This window comes from Myotis nattereri (assembly GCF_964212035.1).
Source record: "Myotis nattereri genome assembly, chromosome: 8".
Classification (NCBI taxonomy): domain Eukaryota; kingdom Metazoa; phylum Chordata; class Mammalia; order Chiroptera; family Vespertilionidae; genus Myotis; species Myotis nattereri.
The window spans coordinates 72,998,172-73,024,288 of NC_138083.1; positions in this window are offsets into that span (position 1 = coordinate 72,998,172).

Consider the following 26,117-nt stretch of genomic DNA (forward strand, 5'->3'; position numbering starts at 1 on the left):
GGTGCTGAAAAAAATGACAAAGTGGATTCTGTTTCTGTTACTGGGAAGAAGTGCCGCTGCCAGGGTGAGGGAGCATGCTGGGGCGATGCCACCCAGAACAAGGACTAAAACAAGCACGGAGAGGAAACATGAAGGAGCATGTCCTGTTTTGCTCCTGCAGCCTGCCAGTCACTCTCTAGGGCCCCTGCTGTCAGAGTCTCACGTGGACCCTTCTGAACAAGGAGAAATGTGGTTTGCACAGTCCCAGCTTCAGGATCAAACTCAGAATACGTGGTTTTGAAAGTGATAGACAGTAGCTTAATAACTGACAATGTGAGTAAATCAAAATGTCATGTAGCTGTCGGTTGCATTATTAGAAGTATGGAGCCTAGGTTGAGGGAGGTGATAGTACCTTTTACCTTGAACTGGTCAGACCCATTATGTTCAGGTGTCTAGTACAATCTAAACCGGATCTAGGCCTTTTGAAGCCGACTAAGAGAAGGGGTGGGGGGTAACCTGGGAGGGAGATTCAGAATCAAGGCAATATCAGGAACACGTGATCAGAGGAACTACAAGTCAATAGAGGAAGTGAATGCTATCTTCACACCCTGAGGCTGACTTTGTCTGGATTGTTCCAGGTGGGTAACAATAGGGAGTGGCTCCAAAAGGCAGGTTCCAGCTTGGGGATAAAGAAGACTTTGTTTTCTTTAAAGAAGAAAAAAAACACACACAAAAAACAAAAACATTTCGCCTCTCTGCTTGTAGAAGCAATACCTGTTATCGTAAAGTGCTTGGGACGTACAGGCTACTGAGATGTCAGCTGTGCAGGGAGACAGACATTATCTCTGAGTTGTGGGTGAAATGATCTAGACCCCTGCGTTCCATGCGTGGCGGGCACTGCAGGCACTTGCCAGGAGTTCTGTGCGTTTCCCGCTGGCTTATGCTCTCCAGGCCTCCCCTGCCCACATTGCTGTGAGAAGAAGCTTGCCTGGCGTCAGTTTCTCCCTTGGGCCAGGTCCCTCAGGATCCAGCTTCTAGCTCACACGCCTATCAAGGTATTGCTCCAAAGCCAGATGCCTCCTAAGAGGGATTTTGGCACCAGCTCTTAAGATAATTACATTTGTCTACCTTGCTGCATGCAGAAAAGTTTATAAGAGGCAAATAAAAATCCTTTGTAATTATGCCTCCCAAAGATGAGCACCGTTAACATTTTGGCCCTTTCCCCCATATGCAGATATATTCATTTTTAAGATGATTGGGATCATAGTCAATATATAATTTGGTATTTTACTCCCCTCCTTCTTCTCCCCTCTCCCCCCACTCACTTAACACACGAGGTATTTTCCAAAGGCCAATATGTGTTTTTAAAAATATTATTTTTTTAATAGTGGCCTAATATTCAGCTCTTTGGCTATATCATAACTCATTATGGGATATTTTGCTTTAACTGATTTTTTTCTTTTCCACCAGTTTTCTTGTTGTTATCTTTGTACATAAATCTTTGTGCACATCTTTGATAATTTCCTCCGGCTAGAAGCTCAGAAAAAGATGATTAGTGCAAGTGATATAAGACTTTATCAAGTGATAAAACATCTTTTACTAGGGAAACATTTCAAATAAAAACAAGAGAGAATGGTGTATTAGACACTCCTGTATTATTCCCCAGATTCCATAATTACTAGCATTCTGACAATCTTGTTTTACCTACTCCTCCCACTTTTGGGGGACTATTTTAGAGCAAGTCCTAGATGTGGTATCATTTCCCCTGTAAACGTTAGGTCTCACTTCCCAAGTAGGTAAAACAACTTCTTAAAGCATAATTTGAATGCCATTTACACACCTAAAAATAAACAATAATTCCTAAATATCATCTGATTCCTGGCTAGGTCCAATTTTCTCCAGTGATCTCAAACATGTCACCTCACAGCTCAAGTCCACAGTTTGCATTTGGTTGATGCATCTTGTAAGTCTCTCTCAATTGATACCACCTCTCTCTCCTTTTGAACCCACGTCCTTCGTGTATTGAGGAATCTGGTAAAAAGGATTTTACAGTTCTCCATACATCTTAGAAAACCGATTTCCAGGAGCGTTGTAACAATTCGCACCTCCCCTAGCAAATGAGCGAGTGCACGTCTCATCCTCAACATTGAATATCTTTAAGATTTTTAACAATCAATTTGATAGGTGGGAGATGACACCTTATGGCTGCTTTAACTTGCCTTCCTATGATTATGAGCAAGATCGGACATTTTTCTGTATGCATGTTAGCTGTTTGTATTTCTTCTTTTGTGAATTATCTTCTTAGACCTTTGCCCCTTTTAAAAGGTGGTGTTAATGATCATACTTGAGTCTATAACACAGTGAAATGAAAAATTTAATCAGTCATATTCATTATTTTTTCCTTTGTGAATCCTTGCATTGCTTTTATGCTTAGAGAATTCTTTCCCTACCCTCAAATTCCCTTCGCCTACATTCCCCCCCACCCCCCCTAATTTTCTTCTCTGATTTTTACTGAGATTTTAAAATCTGAGCTCTCATATAATTAGGCCGTTGATATAGTACCATGGATTGAATAATCCCTCATTTCTTCACTGGTTTATGCTACATCATTCTCATGCTCTATTTTATTTACACACACACACACACACACACACACACACACACACACACACAATGGCTGGTGACTTGCAGTCACCAGTTTTCTGGGGCCTTGAGTGGTGGTCAGTGCCTCAGTGCAGGGGTGAGCAAGTAGGGACTGGTCAAACATCAGATCAGGCTGGGATCTGTGCCCCTGGCATTCTGGGGTTTCTGATTTCCTTGTGCTGGAAGGCCTGTGTGCCCCTCATCAGCTCTGGGTTGTGGGCCTCACCAGGGAGGCCTGGTCTGAAGGACCCACAGGCCTCTCGGCTGGATGGCCTGCTGCTCACTCTGTGGACCCACAGGGTGACCGGGATCTGGGCTCGACTCTGCGGAGAAGTGGGGTTTGTCCACTTTCCCAGATATTCTTGTCCTCATAGCCTTTCCCCCAGTTTATAATTACCACCAATTTTGTTGTTGGCCTCTCCACTAGACTACAAACCCCCAAAGCCAGAGGCCTGTGTTCCCACGTTGGCACCTGGTGGGCACCCAGGAGCTGGAGGACTGGGTGACGGTCCTTTGGAATGAAGGGTGAGGTCCAGAGTGACTTTATAACCAGAGCAAAAAATGAGAGACTGTCATCTGAGCAGAACAATAGCTCTTTTGGGAACAAAGGGACAGAATGTATGAACTTGGGGACCATCCCAGAGGATCCAGAACAGCTGGTGGTCCCAGAGAAGGCTGTCTCCCGAATCGCAGGCTTGTCTGGAGCTGTGAAGGTCACCCGCTTTGACCCCGAGCTGACATCTGACCTCTAGAGCTGATTATTTCTTCTCTCCACGAACACATTCCCCACAAAATGGGGTCGGGAGATATTTGCATCCAAACCACCAAGCTCTTTAAATGCTGGGGCCCAGAGGCCCGATGGGTTTATTAGATTATCATTGCGGAAGTTAATAAAGAATTAATTTCTCTTCATGTGACATCCAAAGGCAGTTATTTCAGGAGCCTGTCCATTTACACAAAGCCAAGTATTTGTCAAGTGTCAGAGGCAATTCCCAGGTCCCAGCCCCCCCTCAATAATTCTGGATTAGGGACAGCCTGAAATGACATTACACAAATTTTCTTTCAAGATGCATTGAGCTCTGGGGACCACTCAGGAATTTCAGGTTCCTGAAGGTTATTCTGTCAGCAAAAGGGCTTGAGGGTGGTGGGGCGGGGGTGGGGGACAACTACAGCTTTCCAGCTGCGCCAGCTCTGGAGGGGGGAAGCGTGGGAGAGAGGGGGAGGGCCGTGGTCTGCTATTAGTCTGTAGGGGTTCATTTGCTCCTGCAAACAACTTACTGCCATTTGTATCGCAACCCTCACTTCCAGCTTGATGGTTTTTTCTTGTTCTCTGCTCGGGCCCAGGGAGGGGCTGTGGCCTGATGGGGAGGCAGGACTGGCCCACGTCACCTTGGGGCGATATATTAGGGAAGGTCAAGACACCATCAATACCTGTCTTAGAGTTAAGTGCTAGAAGGGGGGGCACTGTAGGGACAAACTGACTACAAGTAGTCCCTAAAAGCAAGTCATCAAACAGCCGTAGGACAGGCTTCTCTGGGGTTGGGCTGGTCCAGGCTGGGCTCTCTGGAGCGGCCAGACTCCTACACACCTCCCTGTGAATGTCCAACAGGCCCCTCAGCGTCTACACGTCCCGAACTGAACTTGACATCTCTGAATCTTCTCTTCCAAATGATGCTCCAGCCGGGTGGAACTTTCTCTTCCCCCAAGTGCACCAGGCTCTTCCAGACTCCTCTGCCGTTCTCTTTCCTTGGGATGGCTCCCCCTTCCTTCCACATTTGTTGTTTAAAATCTAGCACAGATGTCACCTCCTCCATGAAGGCCTTCCTGACTGCCTCAGGAAGAGTCAGTCTCCTGCCAGGGCCTCAGTTATGCATGTTGTCCCTTTGTGCAAATTAGAGAACGAACCCCCCGACCACTTCCTCAGTTGGTCACATCTTTTGACAAAGAGAAAGTGTCTGTGTGTGAATTACGAAGAGGTGTCCCCATACCGCTGAGCCAGTCCTCACAGAGCTCACTCGTGGCTTGGTAAGAGGAGGGGGGGGTAAAGTGTAGCCCCAATGACCTTCTTAGCTGGCTATTTTTGGGTCGGGCGCAGCCGCCTGGACAAGCACACATGGTATCCCTGCTCCTTCCTCTGAGGTCCCACAACCCTGTGTGCATACCTGTGTGACTGTGTGTAGTAGTTTCCCTTTGCTCTGTAACAAATCACTGCCAACGAAGTGGTGTAAAATGGTACAAATTATTTATCTTAAAATTCTGGAGGTCAAACGTTTGACATGAGAATTATTGGGCTAAAATCAAGGTGTGGGCAGGGATGCATTCATTCTGGAGGACCTGGGGCCAATCTGTTTCCTTGCCTTTTCCAGCATCTGGAGGCCACCAGCATTCCTTGGCTTGTGGTCTCTTCCTCCACCTTCAAGGCCAGCTGTGTAGCAACTTCATCTCTCTCTCACCCGGATCACTGCTTCTGTCCTCACATCTCCTTTTCTGACTGTGACTCTCCACCTCCCTCTTTCACTTATAGGAGCCCCGTGATTCTACTGGGCCCACTCAGACAATCCAGGGTCATCTTCCCCTCCGAAGATCCCAATCCATCGGCAAAGTCCCTTTTGCCGTGTGAGGCAACACAGCCACATCTTTGGGTGTCATTACCCTGCCTGCTCTACCATGTGATCTCATTATATCAAAATCATTTCTTCCACTAACGGTAACATCCCTGAGAGCTACAACAGAGGTGCATGCTCTTGACCAGAATCGAACCCGGGACCCTTTAGTCCTCGGACTGACGCTCTATCCACTGAGCCAAACCGGCTAGGGCTGACCTCCTCTCTCTGCTCTCCATCAGTGATCTCGATTGCCCTCCTTCTGGGACAGCTCTTAAAGCTTTGCTTTAGCAAAAAACTCTGTCCTGAGCTGTGGCCCCGCACTTTTCACTGTCATGTGGACTCACCTCCTCTTGGCATCAGCACAGCCCAGCTCTCATCATGCCACCACTCAGCCCCCTTCCATGGCACCTAGAACCACCACCTAAGCCCAGCATTCAGGCCCTGCTCTGGCCAAACCGAAATGCTCACTGTTCTGCAAACCCATTTTGCACGTCCTCATGGCTCTTAATCTTTGCCCAGTCTGTCCTCTGCACCCTGAATGCACCCCTCTTGGTCCTTATCTTTATTCTCCTGGTGCCCTCAGGAGTGGCACAGACTCCCATCGAGCCTGCGGGTCAGCTTGTGGTTTTGGGAGAAGCAGGAGGTTGAGTAAATAATGACTTTGTTTATTTCCTCAGCCAATGCTTACAGAGCACTACTATGTCTCAGGCCCCGGCCTGGAGTTGCGGCATATGGAAGTGGATGAGAAAACGGTCGTAGTTGTTGTTAAAGCTTGCAGCCTGTGGGGGAGACAGACACGAAACAGCTATTTTTGTAATACCATTAATACGTTTCAGTTGCAGTTAGGGTGCTGAGGAGGCGTTCTGGAGTGGAGGTGGGGGCTGTGGGAATCAGGACGGCAAAGGTCCCCCAAGTGCCTGCTGTCATTGTCTGGACCGAGTGGCAGCTTGTCTGCAAGCACCGGGAGCACTGAAGGAGGGGCTCTCTGTTGAGAGGGCCGTGTGGCTGGGGTCGTATAAATCAAGGAGACTCTGCAGGCCCCTGGGCTCTGTGGAAAGGTTACCCCAAGCTGTGGTTCCTGGCCAGACTTGCTCAGACCCCATTAATCCTGTTTCCAGGAAAGACATCAGGCAGGGGCTGGGGGGCTGGGGGCAGCGTGGCTCCTGATGGCTTGGACAGGAGGATGTGAGGGCGGGTCACTGGACAGAGGAAGAGCTGGGACAGCCAGGAACGGCTCTGCCTGGTCACGCTGGCCCAGCTCGACTTCCCGCCTGCAGTGTGCCCTGGGTACCTGCTTCTAGCTGCCTGTGCTTCTGTTTCAAAGTTCCCACCACAGTTTGTAATGGGACATTTGCTTGTGTGATTGATGCATGCTGGCTTCCCTGCCCTCTGCTCACTTCTGGGGCAGACACAGCTCTTCATTGTACCCTGGTGCCCGTGCTGGGCCCGGTGGGCGCTCCATACACATCTGCCATGTGAACTGGGATCACGGCGCCTTATTTCTCTTGTGGCTCCAAGGGGGGTAATCATGGGCTGAATTATGTCCCTTCCTCAAAGGCGTGTGTTGGGGTCCTAACCTCTAGCACCTCAGGGGTGATTACGTTAAAACGAGGCCATGAAGGTGGGCTCTCATCCAATATGACTGGTGTCTTTAGAAAAAGGGGAAACCTGGTCATAAACACACACACACACTGAGAAGACCATGTGAAGCTGGGGCTATGCTGCCACAAGCCGCTACCTAGCAGAGGCATGAACAGAGCTGGGACCTGCAGAGAGAGCTTGGCCCTGCAGACCCCTTGATCACAGACATCCAGCTTGCAAAACTGAGGGCCAATAAATATCGGTAGGTCAAGCCACTCAGTTTATGGCACTTCGTTATGGAAGCCTGGCGAGCTCAAATGCTGCTCCTCTGAGAACCCCGTGTCCAGGCTGTGGTGTGTGCCTGGCTCAGGTGGTTGGGGGCTGTGTGTGTGACGGAGGCTGAGCCTCAGCCCTGGAGAAGCCAAGCTTCCTCCAGGCCTGGTGGTGGCCCAGGCAGGGCAGGGTAAGGCAGGGGCTTAGCATTCTCTATTTCCTAGAATCTGGATTTGCAAATCAAAGGGCCTATTCTAGGCAGGTCCCTGGGCCACAGGGGGCTGAAGTGACAGTGTCATTCTCCAGGCCCCTGTCGGCCTTGCCTGGATGGATTTCGGGTGCCAGGGAGGTGGCCTGATAGGGAGCTCTGCTAGCAGACAGGAGCCAGGTGCATCTGACAGGGGCCTGCCCGGGGCCTTTAGTACCCTGCATGGTGGCTGAGACCCCCACAGACAGACATCCTGGACCAGGTTAACCTTTAACCAGGCGGGTAGGCCTCAGCTGCTGGGGCCTGGGGCTCCTGCAGGCCCATGAGCAGGCCTGCTTTTCTGTTCTTGTCTCCGGCGAACCAGTCTCTGATGAATTGCCCACACCCCCCCGCCCTGAGTCCTGCCACCATGTTGAGTGCTGGTGTCCCCAGCAAAGATGAATGGGACCCACTAATGAGCTGAAGGTGGCGGCACTGTGACCCCTGACCCCACGCACTCAGAGCCAGCAGCCTGGGGAATGGCTGCCCCAAGCCTGCTTAATGTGTCGGGCTGGCCCCTGAAAGGAAAACACATTTATTGCTACTTAGAGAAAATTGATCTAATTGGGCTGGAAGCATTCTGCTGATGGAACATGGAATTTTTATTAGGAGGGTGACTCAAGTTCAGCCAAGATATCCTGGCTGGGCGGAGGCAAGAGCATGTTTCTAGGGATTTCACCTCAAAACCTCTTTCCAGCTGATACCGACTCTCTGGGGAGGCCTGGGTTGGAGGTCCTACAGCCAACATTCTGGAAGCTTCTCCCAGGCCTGATGCCTTAACTGTACACTGAAAAACATAATTGCAGCATTCTTGCAGACTTGTGAGAAGGACGCAAGATTCTGCATGCAGCAGGGCTATGTCACTGTCCTTAGCAGGAGACTGGGTCCCCTGCGACCTGTTGGAGCCAAGACTACATGTGGTTCCAGTCTCTTTGGCCAAATCCCCTGCAACTCAGTAACAAACCAGCCAAATCCTTGTTGGCTCTGATTAAGGTGACTCATTTGAGAGCTATTTTTAGACAGAGCTTTGGTCTCTGAAATGTGGGGCCACACCCCCTGATAGCCTCAAAATCACCCTCTAGTTTCTTCTCCTCCATCTCTGACTGTAGCCACATCTGTTTAATATCTCCTACATTTCCCTAAACTTACCTTGACCCCATTACCACTGCATCGGCCTCAATACAGGCTGTCATGGTCACTGACCACTCTGGCCAAGCGTCTGTACCCATCTCTTCTCTGGCATCTCATCTTGTTCCACACTCACTCTGCAAACCAGTCCACCCTCCAAGCCAGTTCATCCTGCACACTGATGCACTCTGTGCAAATGGAACTTTCTAAAACACAATTTGAAAGAGGCTACTCCCCAGCTCAAAACCTCCCATGGCTCCCCATTGCCTCCAAGGTAAAGACCAAGTGCCTTAGCTTGCACACTGGGCTCATCAATAGGGTAACCATATCTAACTTACCACCTACATTGAGATGATTTTACCCAGGACAAATAGTAAATTGCCTGAGATGCCTGGTCAACAGGGATAAATCAGGACCATCCTGGGCAAATTGGGATGCATGGTCACTCTGTTCATCACGACCTGGCCCCTGCTCCGTCTCTAGCCACTTCTTAGGGTGCCTCCTCTGCTTCTGGAAAAGTCTCCGAGTACCAGCTCACTTCACTCACCTCTGCCTTAGCACATGCTGTTCTCTCCACCTGGAACGAATGCCTTCTCTCTCCACTTTGGCCTGTGTTCTTCAAGCCCTGGCTGAGATGTCATCTCTGCAGCTTTTCCTGATCCTCATGGACCGTGAAAGTTGTTCCCTTGTGTATTAGTCATCTTCTGTTGCATACTGAGTACCCCGAAATGGAGTGGCTTAAACCGACAAACACATTATCTGACAGTGTTTGTGGATTTGACTGGGGGGTTGTAGTTCTGGGTCTCTTATGAGGTTGCATCAAGAGGTTAGTTGGGGCTGGAGGGTCCAGTTTTAAGAAGGCACAATGGTGCTGGCTGTTGGTAGGCGGCCTCAGTTCCTCTCCACGTGGGCGTCTTCATGGGGCTGCTGGGTGTCCTCATGGCGTGGCAGCTGGCTTCGCCCAGATTCATCTAAGAGCAAGGAGGGAGCTGCAGCGCTCCTGGGACCTTGGCTTCTTGTATGCCACCTGGCTAAAGGGCTAGCCCTGTCCTGCCCTTTCCTCAGAAGGCGGTCCTCAGGACACTGCATTGGAATCACCCGGGGCATGTAAAAAATGTAGGTCCCCAGGTCTCACCTCATCTGATTGAACAGGGATCTGAGGGTGTTGGGGAGCGGGAGAGTGAAGGAGGCTAAGCATCTGTGTTTCTGCATAAATCCCTCTGAGATTCGGGAATCCTTGCTCTCAGAGAACTTTGGTTAGAAGCTTGAAGTCTGACGTCCGATTCTCTGGGTTTGAATTCTATTGCAGCCATTTCTTAGATGTGACTTTCCACAGTTACTTAGCTCTCTGTGTCTCGGTTTCTTCATCTGGAAAAGGGGCTAATAATAATGGTACCCGTCTCACTGTTGTTATGAGGGCTAAATGAATCCAGTTTGTAGAGTGCTTAGATTATTGCTTAGCAACTGGTGACAGAAATTTTTGCTAAATTAAAAAAGTAACAAAAAACCAATTACCTGGAAAGTCATTCATTATTATCATCTGTTCACCATCCTAGTTCCCATATTAGGTAGAAGCTTCCAGAAGGCACATCCCTGGTGTTCAACCAGTGCTCCATATGTGCTTGTGGATCAACTACTAGTGGTTCTCAATGATGGCTGCTTTTAGAATCACCTGATAACTTTGAAAATCAGAGAATAGCCACGCCCAGCCTGCTACAGGCTAACAGAATCACAGTCGTTAGGTGTGATCTCTCAGAGACTCTCAGGTGCAGCCAGGGCTGAGAAGGATGAGAATGAGCAATGGAACAGAGCCTCCACCCATGAACTTGGTTGGGCTGAGACTCTCCCAGACAGTGACTGGTGCAGGGCTGTTGGGCAGAACATAGGTGCTGAGAATTGTCCAGAACCGCCCTGGGAATCAGGATTGACAAGATCTTTCTCAGTGGCTTGACATGGTGGTCAGTTTGCACATTCCCTCAGGAGCCCAATGTTTCCACTGGGGAGTGAGCTGAGATGATAGGGTGACTTTATCTTCCGGTTGGCATCACTTGGGTGCCTTGCTGGGCTGGGGGTGAGGGTGGTGAGAGCTGATCACATTGCATGGTGTTGGCATCTCATGATTGTGTCCCCAGCCAGCCTGGGAGCTTGTGGGGTGTAGGAGCCAGATATTGGGGATCCTTGCTGTGTCCCCAGCACAGGTCCTGGTTCTGAGCAGGTAGGTGCACAATGGAAGGATAAACACATGTCTGAGACATTCATCATGTATGATAAGGCCTCTCTTGGACAACACACTGCCTTAGTTTAGGTTCCTGTAGAAGCAGCCCTGAGACAGGGAACTGAGTGCAGGCAGTTTGTATGGGAGGCGATCCCAGGATGCACGTACAGGCACAGGGGACATGAGACAGAGAGAACAAGGAAGCCTATAAGGCTGTGTTATTGCGCAGGTGACCACTGTGGGCCACAGGAGCCCAGTCTGACTTGGGACCTCTGGGGGAAGGTGCAGAACATGTACCCCTGACTTAGCCCACACGAGGGGCAAGGAAGCTGGGGCTTTTACACACCAACGCACAGTCAGTCTGTCATTGGTCTAGGTTTGCTTTAGGGACATTTTCTCCCTGGCACTTCCAGCTCACCGTGTGCCCACTGAGCAGGCTCCTGCAGCCAGAAGAAGCCTCTGGCAGAGATGCAGTGAGGTGGGGAGCAGCTGCAGGTGGGGTAGAAGTGCAGGTGGGGTGGGGAGCAGCCGCAGGTGGTGCAGGAGAGATGGGTGGGCATTGAGAAGGCTCCCAGGCCCTGGTGGCTGATGAGGGCTCTGGTGGTCTTTGGATGAGGCACACTGCTTCCCCCTGACCTTCCTTAGACACTCCCCGACCCTGAGGGTGGCTGAGGGAGGAGAACCTTTCTAGGGTTCACCTGGGTCTCAGCTCCAAGAGTCCCTGGCATAGGTCCTTGTCACTTTCCATCCCAGCCTGTGCCTGGCCCCACACCTGGTGAGAGGGGAGCGGCAGGGAGGAGGGACGACGTTAGGGTGTCAGGCTGGTGGACTTTGGCTCTCCCCAGACCAGAGCTGACTTGAGTGCTGAAGTGGGGATGAAAAACGAGCAGCCTGGTGTGCATTAAATATTTAATATTCTCTCCCTGGGAGGTGTCAGGGAAAGGACCCTATAATAAATACCGCACGGGACAATCCCATCACAACAGCTCGTCAGTTAATGGCCTCGTTTGCTCTGACAGAGGCATTACGGATGCCGGGTCTATGGCGTGTTTCAGGCGCGTGCCTCTCTCAAGCCCAGGCCTAGGAGAGAAGGGTCCTCCAGGTGTCAATTTCCATCCTAATACTTACAGAATTAGTGAAATTAGGGTTGGGCAGAAGAAAGATTCACTTCACAAACGCACAGCACTTGGTACCAGCCAGGCTCTGCTATAAGTGTTCTATGGGTATCAACAATTTAGTCTTCACTGCTACTACATGGTGATAATTATTTCCCTATTATAGATAGGGAAACTGAGGCACAGAGGATGTGCTGAGGAACTCATCCAGACTCACGTTGCTGGTAAATGAAAAGGCAGGATTTGAAGTGAGGCAGGCTGGTCCCTGAGACTGTGTCCTGCTGTGCCAGGCAGCTGTGGGTTGGGATTGCAGCTCCATTGCCTACCAGCTGTGTGACCCTGAGCAATGGGCTCCACCCCTCTGAGCTTCAGTTGCTGTACGTTCCATACTGGGCGATACTAGTCCTGTCTCACTGAAGTTGTGAGAATTGTATGAGGAATTGCACGTAAAGCTGTAAACGCCGCATGGATGAGATTTAGCTCTTGTCACTACTTGAACTCCAACTCTGTCATTTACCAGCGGTGTGACCTTCTGGCAAGTGACTTGACCTCTCTGGGCCTGTCAGTTTCCTTATGTGTACTTGGAATTAAAAGTCCTCTCTCCCAGTGATACTGGGAGTGCCCTTTGACCTTCGAGCCTTGCGGTAAGCAGCCAATTGCATGCCTCCGTGGGTCATGCCCGAGTCAGAACTATGGTCACCCACAGACCCTCAGCTCCCTTTGTTGGTACCAAACTGCCCCTGTGCTCTCTGATGGGCAGTTTGCCTCCCCTGAGTTATAACTGAACCGCCGTGGTTGGGGGCTGGGGTGCAGCCTGACTCAGGCTCCTTGCAGGGAGAGGATTCACCACACCATGTGTTCAAACAAACACGCCGAAGTCCTGGGCAGCCCACTGTCCCAGCAATATCCTGGGAGCCCAGACACCAGGCATTGATTTGTTGTGACCTGGGCTCAGGGTGAGAGTGCGGGATGGAAAAGCCAGGGGTCCGGTCTGCGGCTGAGCTCAGGGTGCCCCCCTCCTCTGAATGGCAGTGATTCTCTGGACGGCAACGTTCCAAAGGTTGTTCCATAGGTTGCAGGCTCGGGGGGCTGCCCCTCAGCCCAGGGGTGCCATCAACAGCCATTTTCTTTTTACACCTCCAGAGTCTGGAGCTGCTGTGGGGGCAGGGAGGGGAGGAGGGAGCGGGAGGCAGGGAAGAGTGCGTGGTCAGCAGCAGCTTTATGGATGGCCGAGTGAATGTGAGGTGAAAGGGACCTCGATGTTGCTCCCCGGCAGCCCTATGCTCTGCCTGACTGGGAGCAGCCACGATGAGCTCGACTAATTTATATTAATTCAAGACCATTAATGATGAGCTATCGCCTCTTGTCTCTCTTTTCTCTCTCCTGCCCCTCTCCTAGCAAGAATACAATGCTCAGATTTAAGTGCTGGGGTTTGTGGGTCCCCAATTCCTTGTATAATAAGCTCAGGATGGGAGTCCAAATCAGGCAGCTCCAGCCCCTGACTCCCTCCCCATCCCTCATCATCACCCCAAGAAACAACTCCCCGGGGTTCTTTTCTTCCCTGAGTTTGACCAACTCTTCTTCTAACGAAGAACAGAGCCCACAAACTATTGTGAGAAAAGTTCAGTGCTGATCTGGGGGGTGGGGTGCAATGTCTCCAAGGAACTGAGGTGGATTTGCAACAACCACACAGTACAGCCTTCAGAACAACCTCCTTCCTTCTTCTTGCTTGTGCCTGAAAGTGCTGGAGGGGTGAGAGGCCTCCTGTTGCCCTGCTCTGCCAGACCACAGCTTTTATTCCTGACCTATTTGGAATTTCACAGCTGGCCTGTGACCCAGAGGCAAAGTTGATGGAATTATCCTCATTTTAGTGAGGTAGAAAGTGTGGCCTAAAGGAAAACACCAAGCTGAACCTAGGACTCGAGACTCCTGAATCCAGGCACACTGCCTCTTGAGGCCACAGGGGGAGTTTTCTGACTACAGTCCTCCCCTTTACCCTCAGGGTATATATTTCAACACCCTCAGTGGATGTCTGAAACCGTGGGTAGTACTGAGCCCTATGTATACTATACTTTTCCCCATACATACACACCTCCTCACTTAAGGGAAGCACTTTACGGCTTCCCATAGGTTATCCAAATTGCCTGCATCACTACTCTTGTGCTTTGGGGTCATTATTAAGTAAAATAAGAGTTGCTTGAACACAGCACGGCAATACCTCCATGTTGATCTGGTAACTGAGGTGGCTACTAAATGATTAATGGGCAGGCAATGTATACAGCGTGGAGACGCTGGACAAAGGGAAGATTCACGTCGCCGGCAGGACAAAGTGGGAAGGCACGAGATTTCATCACGCTACTCAGAATGGCGTGCACTTTAAAACGTAGGAACTGTTTATTTCTGGAATTTTGCATTTAATGACTTTTGGATGGTGGTTGTCCACGGGTAACCAAAACCACAGAAGGCAAAAATTCCGATAAGGGGCAACTATTGTAATTATCTGACACAAGTGTTCAGTTCCCACCACAGGACCTGGGACAAGGCCAGGGCACAGAACGGCCTGTCTCCAGGGCTGGGCACGACAGGCACCTCATTTGTAGGGTGTCTCCAGAGGCTACAGGTGGAGGTTTAGTGGTTGCCCAGTGCCGTCCTCAGAGGGCAGGCCAGGTGGTGGGTATGCAGGGGCAGGACCCAGCAGGGTGCAGTAGAGGGCAGGGGCTAGCACAACCCCTTTGGCAGTGCCCTTCCTCTTTCAAGCCTCAGTCTTCCCATCTGGTTACTGGGAACTGTCTGGGAGGCCTCTGTGAGCACAGCTTGTGGACTACTGAGTGGAGCCTTAAGCAAAGGATGGCCCTCCAATCATTGTGCCTGAGGGATCTTGGTGTGTGTGCGGGGCTCCCCAGCTGTCTGAGTGTTGGACCCTAGATCCAGGTGGTTATAGAGTGCCCGGCCAGGTCAGGGAGGCTGCAGAGGCCCCTCCCAGCCCCAGCCCCAGCCCCAGCCCCACCCCCTCAGGACTCCCCTGAACAGTGGTGGCTTAATTCCACTGCTTTTGCCCTTTGCTCCTGGTTGAAGATGTTAAACTTGGGGATGACAGAAACACTCACTCACAAACCCACACAAATGATTTCTCTCAGCATTAACATATTTCTTTTTGAAATCCTATGAGGCTTTTCTCCAAAGTAATGGATTTCCCCCCCCACCCCCTTGTCTGGGCCAAACGTATTCAAATCTGGTCAGAAAATTCCTATCAGCTCAGCAGGGCTTCCCTCCTGTTTCCTGGCAAATCAGCATCCTTTTTATTCTCCCCTCAGATCTTTTCGTAAAAGGGAGGCTTTCTATGTGAAAGTTTTACTGGGACAGACAGACGGACTCAGTGTTGCTGGGGCCTTTGATAGCCAAGAACACAAGATCTGGCTTCAGGGGCTCAGAAACTTCATCAGCCATGGAGGGGGATGAGGAGGGCAGGATCCTGCTGAAACAGCCCTTTGAAACCCCCCCGCACCCCCCAAATGATGTTTGATGTGCCTGCACCTTTCAGCCTAAGCCATACCTTTGGCATTAAAAGCACCTTTTGAACAAAAAATTAGCTAATATTTTAAGGCACAGAAGGAGTAAATTTAATATTAAGTCCTAATGGCAGAAGTCTTTGAAAAGGCATTTCTGGACCTGGGGTCATTTAATACTCCCCCTGATCTAGCAGCACAGGAGTTTTCTTTTCCTTTCCCCACCTCCTTTAATTCTTAATCCTCCTCTTTCCTAATCCCAGGCCTTTGTGAGAGCAGGTCAGGGCCTGGTATCCCATCGGCGTGCAGTGACTTCCAGCAAATGGAGCAAGAGTTGTATTCCCCTGGCCACCCGATTCCCAGCTTTATAAAGCACTAGATAACCTCTGAGATTTTTTTTTTTTCTGGCTTTAAAGTGAGTAATTTAGGTGTGGAGAGGAGATGCTGAAGGAATTACTAGTTCTGAAAGCTGGAGCCAGAGCTTGGTGTGAGCACTGATCACTCAAAGACCGCCAGCCTGGAGGGATGGAGTGGGAGATGGAGAACTGTCCCCTGAGGGATCCGGACCTCCGGGGCCCAGGACTCACCCAGCTAAGCCTGTCCGGACTCTCCCAGCTCAGACTGGCCCAGTTCTCCAGGGAGAGACTTGCCAAGCCCTGATTCTGGTGGTGGTGGTGGTGGGGGGGAGCTCTCCTGAACCCACACAAGAGTTTCTGACCTGCCTTGGGGAGCAGCTTTCCTTGCCCTTTCCCCAGACCCAGGGAGCCAGTACCACGGACAGCTCTGGCATGTCCAGGCCTGGTTGCAGGGGATACTTAGCATCCTGGCCTCCCTCGGGGAGTGATAAGGGGACCTTGTTGGACTAAAGGGAGCTGACCTTTTTGGGACGGGGTGTCATGTTTTCCATACAGGACCCAGTGTTCAAGCATATAGATGATTTCCGAGGGAATCTTAGGGATTGTGAGGAATGGAAAAGGAGAATGTGCAGAAGGATTCCTGGGTTTCCTGCCTGGTGGCATGGAGACACTATCATTGGAACAGAAAGGTTGGGGTGGGTGGGTGTGTCCAGTGTGGGGATAGATAGGGCAGTTGGGGGGATTCCTAGGTGAGGGGGGCTGTGTGGTGCAACCACTGAGGCTGCCCTCATATCTCATCTACATCATTCCAACAGCCCCATCTCCACCAGCCCATCTCTCTTATGGCTAGCTGATTGAACTTTTTCCAGTGCAATTCCCATAACAGTCCCCTGCTTAATACCTTCATGGCTCCCCATTTCCCTTAGAATAAAGGACAATCTCCTTAGCCTGGCAAATGAGCGCTCTAAAGGTCCGGCTTAGTCAACCTGCCCCATTCCGTTTCCTGACTCTGTTTCAGGCATGTCATATACCTCGCATGTGCTATTCCTTGTCATGCCTCCATGACTCTGAACTTGCAGTCTACTCAGCCCAGAAATCCCTCTTCCCACCTGGCAAATACCCCTGCTCTTTGATCAAGGACCAGCTCAAGGGTCACTGCCTTGGTAAAGCCCCTCCGATCCCCCGGGCACGGTGTTTCCAGCACTGGATTAAGGTATCCCCAGCAGCATTAGCTTCTTGCATTGTGGCTGTTTGCACCTATCTCTCCCCAGTGCCTGTGAGATCTTTAAAGACAGAGGCAGGTCTTATTACTCTTTGTATCCTTAGCACCTAGAATCCAGCCCAACCTCTTTCCTCTGAGCTTCAATAAATGCTATCATTCCCATTTTGCTGCTGAAGAAACTAAAGCCCAGAGACCTTAAGCAACTTGCTTGAGGCCACATGGCTAGTAAGTTGAATACCCCCAAGAAAAAGAGGAGATTGGTAGGAGAAAAGGGTTTCTTGCAGCTCAAAGACCATTTTTGAAGACTAAACAGAAGCCCTTTCAAGCAGAGCCTACTTTTCTTGGACATTTTTTCCACTAAGGTGGCTGCCCCAAATGCTCTGGGTGTGAGTGTGATCATCCGGGTCCGGGGCACCCCTTGTCCCTGGCTGGTGGAGTTGGCAATCAGAGACTATAGAAGGGAGAGGAACCTGCAGGCAAGCAGAAACGAGGAAGCGCATTCGACATTTTCTGGGTCCTGAACACGTTGCCCATGCCTGGTTTTGAGAAGGTGTGGAAGCTCCAGGCCACGGCTCCTACTGACTCAACCCCCCTCCCAAGGCATTAGCCCTTTATGACTTCATATTAATCTGCAGGCACTTATTGCTCTGCAAGGCTGTTTTGACAAAAGTTCATTATCAAGACTGCTAAATGCTTTTAAAGCATTGATTGGGCGAATTATTACATCACTGGGGTAGACACTGTGTTTGAAGATGGATGGTGTTGCTCAGACCATCTGAAATTTTCCTTCTTTTAATTGGATCGATCCCCAGAATAAACGAAGTTTAATTGAATTTTGAGGAAAATTGAGCAGTTGTTTGTGAGACTCTGTCGATAAGCATTATTTCAATTACACGGTGATAAGTGAGCGGGGGGTGGGGTGGCGGCGGCGGGATGGGGTGGGCAGGACTGAGCTCTGCTGTACGCAGGACTGGATGAAAATGTCCCTGAAGCAAAGCCCACCTGTGGTCCCATTCATTCAGCAAATCTTTATTGAACATCACTTTGTGCCGCAGCCCAGCGTTGGGTCAGTTCCCTCCTGTGTGGCCAGGAAGACAGGCTCTGGAATCTCATGTGCCTGTATTCCAGTTTGGACTCAGCCACTCACTAGTGATACAGCTCTGGGCGAGTTACTATTTCCTAAGCCTCAGCTTCCCCTCCTGTAAAATAGGAAGATGGTGGCCCCTATCGCTTGGGGATGATATAAACATGAAATGATATTATGCAAATGATATTCCTCAGTTATTTCTACAAGGTTGTGAAAATTTAGTCCCACCCAGAAGGAAAGCAATCGTGAACAGACACAGAGGTTAGAGGGTGAGAAGAACCTTATTGTTATCATTGACTTGTTTTCTAATCTCTACTTTAAAAACTTCATCATGGGATTCTTTCTCGCCTTCTTTCTCTGTCTCTTTGTCTCTGTCTAGTTCTTTCTTGGTCATGCTCTCTCAGGCTTACTTCTTCTTCTCTTTCTCCACCTTTCCCTCAGCGCCCCCCTCCCCTGCCCCCTGCCAATACTTACTTGATTGTGAATAGTACAGGGTGCTATACATTGTACACCACTGGAACATAAAAGTCCAGGGCATCAACGAAACATCTGTGAGGAGGCAACATTTAATCTGAGACCTGGAGAATGAGCAGGGTAAGTGAGCAGACAGTGAGTGTGTGTGTGTGTGTGTGTGTGTGTGTGTGTGTGTGTGTGTGTTTTAGGCAGAGGCAACAGCATGCGCAAAGGCCCTGAGATTGAGTGTGAGATGTATGAGGAGCTCCCAGCAGACCGATGTGTCTTGAGCCTGGTAAGGAAGCGAGGGTGCAGGTCTGTGAAGGACAGGCCACACATCCTAAGTTAAGGAGCCTGGGCTCAAACCCAGCCCCACGGAGCTCTAAGCACACATTTGCTGCATCGCTCCATGCCATCTGATCGGTTCTTCTTCAGTCTTTTATGAAGTCCTCGACAGATCAAAGCGGAGGGACTCTCTGCCCCCTGCCCCTGGGGTCCAGTACAAGAGGACAGCAGTGGGCTTCGCTGAAGTAAGCTGAGGACCTTCAGATTCTTCAGGATGGAGCATTTCTCAGCGGTCAAACCTTACTCTCTAAATACTTTACCCCTCTTTCAGCTTAACCAGGGTTCAGAACTGGCACTCAAAGTCTAGGCCGGGGTGGGAGGGGTGGTGTCTCAACTGAGGTCAAATTGTCTCCATGGGAGCATTTGGCAATGTCTGGAGACTTCCTTTTTTAAATCTTTGTTGTTGAAAGTATTACATATGTCCCCTTCCCCCCCCCCCCCCCCCATTGACTGCTTCCTGAAGACTTTTGATCATTGTAACTGGAGGGGAGTTCTATTGGCATCTAGTGGGAAGAGGTCAAGGTTGCTGCTAAATATCCTTCAATACTACTGTGCATTGTCCAACCCAAAGATTATCAACTCAAAACGTCAGTGGTATTGAGGTTGAAAACTCTGTCCTAGGCGATACTAGCGGTCTCTTGTGCCAGCCATAGCAGTTTTCTTCCCAAAATTGCTCCTGCTCGGTGTCTGGCCCGGGCTTCCTGTACCCCCAGCTGTCCTGTCCTTGGACAGAACTTCCTTTACTGGTTTCCTCTATATCCCAGCAGCCAGCTGTATGTCTTGACTCTGGTGCCTCTGTTCTTGTTAAGAGCTTGAAGATGCTGTGTCTTTAATCTCCTTTCTGGCATTCAAGTTCTCCGTAGCTGCATCCCTCAACCCCCATCCTTTCATCAGAGCTAAGTACTTGTATAACACATGCCCTATGCGAGGCGGCACGATTTGGATATTTTTCTCACTTGTCACTAATTGCAAACAATAAAATAAAACATCAGATTGCCACCAAGACTGCGTTGCCATTTGAAATCAAGTCCATTTCCATTTAAACAAGTTTGAAAAGCACACTCATTGAAAACAAATGTGTTCCCTGCACATGAATTCAGATGATGACAAATGTTTTCTTTCTTTCTTTCTTTTTTTTTTAAATTCTGGAGTGCATCTTTCTTTTCATTGGGAACTGTGAACTTCTTGCAAGTGCCTTTGTAATCTCTGGCGTCAACGTGAGGCCCGATTCTGTTTCCCCTGGTCACTGTTCTGGGGATGGAATCCAGAAGTGGCAGATTTTAGGGGTTGCAGCCTCCCTGGCAAGGGGGTTGAGTGACTATGACCCCACAGATATGCCAGTCCCATGTTCAAAACCATGGCTCTCTGTTGACCACAGGGTAAAGGCTGAGCTTCTCCTAATGACTTTGAGCCTTTCCCCACGTGGCTCCTGTCGACCCACTGAGCTTTTGGCTTCTTCTTCACCCCTCTAGACATGTCACATTTCCCTGGGACACCCTGTGTCTTTGCAGAGATTATGTCCTCCAATCAATACGTCCTTGCAAATCATGCATGTAAGGTGAGCATATCCTCCTGGGTCCACTCAAACGTGACTGCCTCTGGGAAGCCTGGCTTCCTCTTCTGGGAGGCCCCTCTCTATATTCTCCAAGTGCCGTCCACACCTCTATGGGAACATGTTTCACAGTGTATACTCAATGCTATTTACTCATGTAACCCCAATGGCACCAAGGCCCACGTGGTCCAGTCTCAGCATGGAGTTGCACTCAAAGAATCACACAATCGAAGGGATTTAAAGCAATTTAAATCTTTTATTGGTATGTCTCAAAGATGTCGGAGAAGATCCGAATCATAATTCACAGCAACACTTCGAATTCTCTTTCCTTACTCCTCTGGCTTTTAACTTCTGCCTCCTCCCACAGCAGCCCTCATAATTAACTCCCTACTAAAATTCTTTCCAAGCCAAACCACTCATGACACTTAATTTCCTGGTTACTCCTCTTCTCTCTCTCAAGTCCATCTTTTCTCCGAAGTGGGTTATCCTTATATTTTGCCCCAAATGAGAGTTTTAAAAAAAAGTCCCAGGAAAATTACTGGTAGATCCAGCATCTCCCAGAAATAGCAAGGGAAAAGAGGGTCAAAATGGCCAAAGAGAAGCTTCTTTTTAGCAGTCTGGCAGGTGGGGAGGTTGCAGACACTTACAGTTTAATGTCTCTCCCCACCCCTCACCCCCCACTCCTGTGCCCATTTGTTGCTACTGGTAGACTTCAAGGCTAGACCTACAATCCATTCATCTGGGTCTCAAGTCCTATGTGGAGGGCTTCTCACCAAGTAGTTACTCAGTGTTTGGAACCACAACTCCGCTCCCATGGAAAGCTAAAGCACCAGATTGGGCAGACTGCGAAGGCCACACGTCAGCCCAGACCCTTGGGGTTGCATATTGGGGCACGTGGGCCATGTGTGTGCTCTGACACACGTTCTTGTCACCATCCACTGGGACCTGCATCCGATGGAATTTTCTTTCTTTTATTTATATTTTCCCTAGGCTCACACTTATTTGTTTTCATTTTTCATCTGTGAATGGGTAAAGTATTTTTACATGTTTCTGCATTTTGAAACAGATTTTTAATTATCTATTTTCAACTGTTTAATGTGAACATATGAGCAGCTACCAAAGTGCAGATAAATGCATCATGTTTCCAATTATTTGTCACAATATTTGCTTTTTTTGTGTGTGAAGCATTCTGGGGATGTGGTCTCTCCCACATCCACACTTTGAAGGCTGTTTTGGAATTTCTGCCAACCACATGGCCAGTGTTTGGGAAGCTGAGAAAGAGGGTCTGGAGCCTGTGTAGTCATTGGTTGTGAGGATGGGTTCCGGAGTATGCTCCGCTGTCCCTGGACAAGCTGTGTAGATGGCAGGAATGAAGGTGGGGTTGGCAGGAATGAAGGTGGAGGCCTCCAGTAGGCCTATGAATGGTGACCGGGGGGTAGGCTGGGGATTCATTCATTCACTCACTCACTAAATGATTCTTACACATCTACTCTGGGCCTGGAAGCCCAGATCAGGTTTAGAATTGTATGCACTGACTATCTAAAACTGGCAACAGTACTGACCAGGGACATGGCAACTTAAGTCCTCATGGGAATCAGGTATGAGCAGAAAGGCTAGGAAAGGAAAATATAAATAAAAGAAAGCAAATTGAGATACACAGAATTGAGTTCTGAAGCCTAGACTCGTGCACGGAATAAGGGGAGGTCCCCCGACCTTCCTCTGTATCCCAAAGAGAGAGAAATACTCCGTATCCCCAGACAGAGTTTTAGGATATATGATGGATTTCATGGTGGTCAGGAATGTCCATGGGAGGAGTATATTTATCTGCTCCATCGAATTGGATTTTGCCACATGTCTAGGTTTGGAGTCATGAAGGGTGGAATACACATATTTATTTCTTAACTTTGGCGTGGCTATATGGCTTGCTTTGGTCAATGGAATGTCTGCACAACTCAGTCTCTGGCCTGGAGCCTCGCTTAGGCAATTGCAGCCTAGAACAGCCAGATCCTAGAGGATATGCTGACCCATAAGTAAAACATAAGTAATTATTACATGGTGGGCAAAAGTAGGTTAAATTACCAGGCATCATTACCTAAAAGATGATCATAAGTAAGGATATGAAATAATAGCAATAATAATAATACAAATAAATAATATAACAATTAATAAGTAAATAACAATACAAGAACAAACTCTTTCATGTAGTCACAACTGTAAACCTACTTTGTCCACCCCTGTACTATGTGCTATGAGAGTTTGACTCTGTTTGTTATACAGCACTAGCTTGCTGCTACAAGGGTCTGGCAGACACAACAGGTTACTTGGAAGGCTATACAGAAAGGCTGCACAATGATTTTAAACCCATGCTTCCTTGATAAATACACAAATCTCCTACTCCCTTACACCTAGCTCAGAGATGATGATACATCCTCGAGGGACATACCCTCTTTTTTCTTATGAGCATTGCTGTCTTCAGGACATCTTCACTGGCCAGGACATTTATATCAAGCTTTACTTATGGTTTGTACTGTGAAAGGAATCCATGGGATTTTAAATTACCAAGAAATCACATTAAGAGATTGAGGATACTTTCAAATCTAGGTAAGTCTCCTGACAAGGTTTGGCCTTATGTTTGGAGCCAAATAGGGGCCTAGCATCCCAGAGATAGACTCACTCCCAAAAAACTCAAAGCCACATGCGATCGTGCTACCTCCTATTTGGGCTTCCTGTGGCCAAAACCTCTCTACCTTCCCAGGACCCACCATGGTAGGCATCTCTATACTTTCTACCTGGACTGAGCTCCTTGCAGAAATTCCAGAGGCCTGAGCATGACCCCACAGGTATAAGCAGAGTTCTTCCTCCCATAGCCCAGAAGGGACCATGCTCTTGTGGTCCCAAAGGATCAAATATGCTCAAACTTCTGAGGTCAGCTTCCTCCAGGAAGCCTTCCCTGACCTCCCTGATGGGACATATCTCTCCATTCTATACGTCTGCAGTACCTCTCAATCTTAGCAATTGTTTGGGGGATTATTCAGTATAAATATATTCTTACTAGAAGCCCGTTGCATGAAGATTCGCGCAATAGGCCTCTTTTCCCTGGCTGCTGGCACTGGTTTTCCTCCGGCACCCGGGACCCAGGCTTTTGGTCCGGCTGCAGTGGAGAAGCCAAGCCTCGAGGCTAGGCTTCTCCCCTGCGGCCGCAGCAAGGCTTGGCTTCTCCCATGCAGCCACAGCGTCTTCAGTCTTCAGTCTTCACTCCTGTGCCTGCATGTGCAAATTAACCTCCATCTTTGTTGGGTTAATTTGCATAGTTGCCCTGATTGGCTGGTGGGCATAGCAGAGTGACACTAATTTGCACGTTTCTCTTTTATTAGTGTAGATAATATATAATATAATTTAATTATATAATCTGGCCCATCTCTCTTGCCATATTATAAACTCCTTGAAGGTAAGGGCTGGGTCTCTTTTTTCTTTCTGTTTTGTGCCTTGCATACAAAAGGTGATCAATACTTGATGAATAAATCAATCTTCAGTTTGTCCTATTAATTTTATCCTCACTGACAAGGTCTCAGGATGAGCAGCAAGGGAAAATGATGACAATCACACCCACAACAAGTGTGATTTATTGAGCCCTTACACTGTACTGGGCACTGAGCTAAGCCCTTTTCAGGCATTTGCTTATTTACTACTAGAGGCCTGGTGCACAGATTCGTGCACTGGTGGGGTCCCTTGGCATGGCCTGCTGCTCCTGCCTTCTGCTCCTGCTCATTCTGGCCCCACTGCACCTGCTGCCACCACCACTTGGTAGGCTTGCTGCTGCTCCACTGTGGTCTCCTGGCTGCAATGGCCAGCCATGAGCCCTGTGTCTGGCGCCCGTCAGTCAGCTGAATGACACTCCCACTGTAGGAGCATACTGACCACAGGGCAGCTCCTGTGTTGAGCATCTGCCCCCTTGTGGTCAGTGCACATCATAGCGACCGGTCGAACGGTCACTTAGGCTTTTATATATATAGATTTGAACAGCCCCAGTACATAGATTCTATTATCCCTGTTTTAGAGATGAAGAAATTGAGGCTATGAGAAATTCAGTCACTTACCCAATGTCACATAGCTAGGGTATGGTGAGGCCAGGCTGAGAACACTTGGACATTGTATCCGTTTCCTACTGCTGCTTTAACAAATTACTTAGTGGCTTAAAACAACACAGATTTATTAGTTTACAGTTCTGGAGGTCAGAAGTTTGAAATGGATTTTGCTGGGTTAATATCAGGGTGTTGGCAGGGAGGATCTAGGGGAGAATTTGTTTCCTTGCTTTTTCCAGTTTTCAGAGGCTGCCTACATTTCTTGGCTTGTGGCCCTGCCTCTATCTTCAAAGCCATCAGTGTTACATTGTCAAGTCTCTCTCTTTGACCCTCTTGTCTCCCTCTTATAAGGACTTGGTGATTACATTGGGCCCACCTGGATTATCCAGGATTATTGCCCCGTATAAAATTCCTTAGTCACATCTGCAAAATCCCTTTTGTCATACAAGGTTTCTGGGATTAGCATGTGGATGTCTTGGGTGAGAGACAGAGCCATTAATCTGCAGGCCACAGACTCAGCTGAGTTATATCCTTTTGAATTCTTCTCTGAGGGGCTCAAACAAATCCCAAGGGCCCTTCCTCTCTCTGTCTGGATCCATAAGACTTAAATCTCCGAAAAGAAGTCTTTGAACCTGTTGCTAGGATGGGTCGGAAGTCACAGGGTAGCCCTCACCTCTTTCTTGGGAAGGAACAGGGATGGGGGGTTGAGGGAAGATGGCAAAATCCAAAAGACAGTGAGCCCTTCTCTTCTGCATCAGCCCAGTACGGAGGCCCTAGCCCTGGGACGACAGGTTCCTCTTTAGAACAAGCTGATCTTTAAGGTATCGTTTGATAATTGCTGGCTAACCCCACTGGGCTGCAAGTCTTGACGTGTAATTGAGGACAATTGAAATGGAGCGTTAGCAAGCAGTGTGTTCCCCCACGATGAGGCGTCTCTAGCACATGGACAGCTGAGCAGCCGGGTCCCTTGATCCACCGGAGGTGGCCAGTTCCAGCCTCCAAGCTCATGGCTGATCTCCCACGTGGAACGAAATAACGTGGCAGGTACAGTTTACCTGGGTCGACGTGCTTCCCCTGCAGCGCTGTCTCTGATCAAGCTCGGGGAAGGCTGACTGTAGCTCCTGCTTGCCTGGCCTAGGAGACCTTGTCTGGGCCGGGCTGACCCACCCCGCCCCCTGTCTGCTCTGCCTGAGTGTCCCTCTCTGCAGTCTCATCCCCAGGGGGAGGGGAACACAATCAACTTGGGTGTAAAATTCTAAAGTCCTTTGGAAAATGCAATTGGAACATAATCCTGCCTGTTAACATTTCCCAGTTAATTATCATGGGCTGTATTTTTGGCATCAGGGCTGAGCTGGTGGGAGGGAGGGTGGCATCTTCATCACAATACCAGTTTTAGGAGTCGTTTATCTTGTCTTTTAGACTAATTATCCCAAACTCACCACTAGGCTGTCACACTTACATGCTCCAATAAATGTAGTTTTAAATCAGCTGCAGACTTTGCAGCAGGGCAAGCAGCGTCCCTGGCTCGTGTCTAACTAGGGCCATCCATCTGTAATCATGGCACTGAGGGGAGGTGGCACCATTCGGGCTTCCGTGAATGATCATGCTTATTTATATGCAAATACATTTGACAAATCAATAATGTATGATTTAACTGTATGCAGGCTGGCAAGCCCTGGTGGGGGTTCCACAGAGGGTCTCTTTTGGCCTCTTCCCCATCTCTTTCC